This window comes from Drosophila willistoni, unplaced genomic scaffold, assembly GCF_018902025.1.
Source record: "Drosophila willistoni isolate 14030-0811.24 unplaced genomic scaffold, UCI_dwil_1.1 Seg307, whole genome shotgun sequence".
NCBI classification, from domain to species: domain Eukaryota; kingdom Metazoa; phylum Arthropoda; class Insecta; order Diptera; family Drosophilidae; genus Drosophila; species Drosophila willistoni.
Window position 1 is genome coordinate 75,677 of NW_025814261.1, and position 4,203 is coordinate 79,879.

Genomic DNA, 4,203 nt, shown 5'->3' on the forward strand with positions numbered 1-4,203 from the left:
TTAATGCGCATTAACTTGGCTTTTGTTTTGGTTTTCGCCAAACATTTGCTGCTGGGTCCCTCACTATGAAAACGATTTGACTCATGCCACACCACAATTCCTTTGACTTTTCACTATAAGGTGCTGGTTTCTGGTTTAGGTTGTTGTTTCTGTTACCATTTCACAACTGTTTACTTTCACTGTTGGCCGCTGTCAGGAACAACAACGGAAGCCAGCGGGGAGCATTTTGGACAACATTTTGTTCGTTTTTTTCTGGGCTTAAATTACTGCTAGCGTTGCGCCGATGCCGATGCCAATGCCAACTTGCCAATTATTTACACCTATTAACGGGCAGGTCTTTAAAATTCGCTTAGGCAACTGGGTCGCAAATCAATTTCACTTGAAACGAAAGCATTTGTCCGGGTATGATGATGGCCAAACTTGGTCATTTGTCAACACAATCTTGTGTCTTGGCCAATCCTACAATGTTGCTGATATGCATAAGGCGGCCGAGTCAAAATGGATTTCGTTTTCGTCTCTCATCTTTGTCGTTTCGCTTTCACCTGTGGGTATGCCATAAATTATGTAGTCTTAGCCATTGATTTTTTATTTATTAATCTTCCTTACTTTTTTTTTTTTGTTTGTTTTTTGTTTTGTTTCTATTAAAGATTTTGTTTTTATGTTTTGTGTTTTTTTTTTCTTCATTTTATAATGACATGCATATATGACAGAGAAAAGATTATTATTATTGTTTATAAGAAATCTACATTCTTTGTGTGCTATGATTTGTGATTTGTGTGATCTGAGTGAGTTGGTTTTGTTATATTTCTTTTTATTTTTTTTTTTAGTTTTTTTGTTTTTCTCTTGTTGTTGTTGTTGTTGATGTGAAAGTGCCGTACGATTCTGCTTAATATATTTAAATTAAAGTAGACGACGTGCTCGCGACTTGAGAGTCTTGTGGCTTGAGCGAGCTTTCAAAATGTTTTAAACAAAATATTTTTAAAAATGTGTATTAAAAATATGTTTAAAGCAAATTGCTAGGCGAGTGGGCAGGCTGACAAGGGAGGGCTCAAGTCGCTGGTACATTAAAGTACCACAATAAAATTAAACAAAAAACAAAGCAAAAAAAAAAGAATAACAAAATAAAAAAAAATAGTAAAGCAATACATGATTACAGTGAACTATGGTTACAAAAAACTTGCGTGCGTGCGTTTTTATGTGTGCTTTTTGGAAAGTGGAGCGCTAGAAAGTGACCGATGCATAGACAGAAAGAAAGTGAAATAGAGATAGCCAGGTGAAGGTGCACAGAGAGAAATGAGAAAGTTTTGAAGACTTGAAGTGGAAGTGGAAGTTTGAGTTTTGTGTGAAGAAATAGTTTCAGCAGAGTTTTGGAAAATGAGTTCAGTTTTGTATGTGTATGGAGTGTCTTGCATGGTGCATGTGTTTGTATATGTGTATGTGTGTGTGAGACAGGAAAACTATGGCAAGTTATGGCATGCATATGACCAAAACTATGACTCAAGATAGAGATACACAGATTGAATTAGTTATAAAATGATCGATAGATAGATTTTGAAAACAGTTCGAGAAATAGATTGAGAAATAGTCATAGAGATAGAGAAAGAGTTAGAGATAGTTCAGTTGAGTTAAAGCTAGTAATAGTAGGCATGCTTGCTTTTACATTGTTGTAATTTAAGACTAGAATTGCATGTGAAGAATATAGATATAGTGCAAGTTACGGTACAGAATAGCATAGCATAAAAGTATATAGTGTTAAGTATAGTTCATTTGATTTGTACGTTTAAACCGGCTGCATGGCAACCGAAAAAGTTTTGGTATAGGCAGAGTGATACACAGAGATGGTAGTGTCAAGGATACAGATTTAGAATGATGCAGATGCAGTGATAGAGATAGAGACAGAGTAGTAATGAATGCATGTGCGTCAGAGAGAAAGAGTTAAAGAGAGAGAGAGAAAGAGATGGTGTGAAACAGATATAGGAAGGCAAGTAAAGCGCTAGAGCAATGTGCTTGATTTCCGTTCTGAGGGTTTTGGGTCTGGGGATGAATGGATATACGGGTGCGAGCTTAGAATTAAGGCTGGACGCTTCCGGGAGTCGCCGCCTGGGCTTATGAGTATTTAACTTTATAGCATTTCTACGTTAATTTACGGAATTACGAAATTGTAAGATAATTCAATTCATTGAGTTGATTACAAAAACGTAACTTGGCTGTGATTTAGCTTGTTTGTTCTTTGTCTTCTCTCTTTTCGCTACGATGTGGTTTTTTTTTTTTGTGTTTGTTTGTTTGTTTGTTTAAACATTATTTTGAAAATAATGGTATGTGTTTTGATTCTTTGCTTAACTTTTTGCTTTTCTGCGTTCTGCGTACATAAATAAAATAAATTAAAATAATAGATTAATTAAAACGAACGATAAATAAAATGCTGCTCCTCTTCAAGAGTCTCATGCGAGCACTGTGGCTCAAGTCAGTTTGTGATTTTGTTGTGATTGAGTGCTTCATGTTGTAGTTGTTGTTGTTGTTGTTGTTGTAGTGGATGTGGTCAGTAATTCCGGACTTAAGCCTGAGGTTTCTGGGCACCATAGGCCAAATCCTGGGCATCGATGGAACGTCCCCAACCACCATGACCGCTGCTGCCGTATGAAGCGGAAGATGCACCCGCATCGGCACTGTAACCGCTGCCATAAGAGTCATGGCTGGTCGAATGGCTGCTGCTGTGATGGGGATGGGCAACCACCTCATAGGTGAAATGTTTCTCCTGTGACAGCAGCTTCTTCAGGCCAATCACGGCGGAGAGGACGAGGGCAATCTTACCGATCAACAGAGCCTTGCCGGCAATCAAAGCGATGGCACCGAGCAGCCTTCAGGGCAACCAAAGCCAGAATGGGTCCCAGGATTTTGGCGGCCTTCTTCTTCTTGCCACGGCTCTCCTCTGGGGCGTTGGGGTCGTTGCTGCCGAACAGCGACTCGGAAGCATCTTCGAGGGCACGTCCGGTAGAGCTAACAGCTTGAACAATATCGGCACCCTTCAGTTCGACCTTGATGGTATGCGAGTTAAGGAAGCTGCTGATGCGGTTAAGGGCCAACGATTCGAATGACTCCATCACCCGAGATGGAGCGAGCGGCCTCCTGCACTGGGGCATCGGACGAGCGGACCACAGTCACACCCTCAGTGAGGGCGAACTGGTCGCGGGCACCGAGCACCTTGTCAACAAAGTTGAACAACTTGTATTTGACACACGAGACGGAATCCTTGCGCAGACAGTCGCTATAGATGCTATCCATAATGTCGTTCTCGCCGCCGATGGCGTTGCGGGCATGGCCGCGCGTCTCCTCAGCGGGCAGAGCTGCGGTCAGTGTGACCAAACACAAGACACCGAAAATAACTTTATTGTTTGCCATTGTAAATTTTGGTTGTTGTTTGCACTAGTTTGTTACAAAATGTTTTGTATAGTCCTTTAGTATTTTTATTTGTTATTGGTTGATCTGACCGACACACTGAAATTGACGAACGCACTTTCTCTTTTTGGCTTTTGTCTTTTTCTTTTAATTATTTTCTTTGCCACACAACGCTGCTGGCTGGCGTGTTGCTGCTTTGACGGGTAAGGATGAAATGATACAATTTTCCAATGCACACGACAATTTATATACGTCGAGCGGCATCATGCTCATCTCTGCTGCTGCCGCTGCCACTGCCACTGCCGTAACCTCGGCCTCGACCGCGACCGCGAACCACAACCACGACCACGGGCACGAACGAAAGCATTTTCATCAGCCACATAAAGTTCGGTGGTCTGAAACTGGTCGTGCAAGTTTCTCGCTTAAGTCTTTCGTTTTGCCAGCAAACGGGATTGCTCAGTCGGCGCAGACATCGCAGCGGCAGCGCAGATTTGGCTATGCTATGTCTTTGGAAAAGTATTTGTTGCTGTAATTTGTTAGCCATGGCGCTGTCGCTGGCGCTGCGCGCTGCTTTCGCCTGAAGTTCATGTTCATGTAACATTGTCAACAGTTGCAGCCTCTCCTGACTGTCTTGGCTAGCATGGTGGGAACATGGTGGGTCTCCAGCTACTTAGTTACTTTTACCAAAAGAAACAGAAAATAAGACAAATCAAATTGCCGAAAAATCGTAATCTTAATTGCTTTTAAATTGAATTGAAATGGGAATGGTTAAAGTAAAAGCATTTCCCTTTCAAAACTTCCTTTACC

The 4,203-nt window shown here is 41.3% G+C and overlaps 1 pseudogene; it reads right to left on the bottom strand.

Annotated features, from left to right (window-relative positions):
• Positions 1–2,554: 2,554 nt before the first annotated feature.
• Positions 2,555–3,399, bottom strand: LOC6653644 (annotated as a pseudogene).
• Between the last annotated feature and the right edge of the window lie 804 nt (positions 3,400–4,203).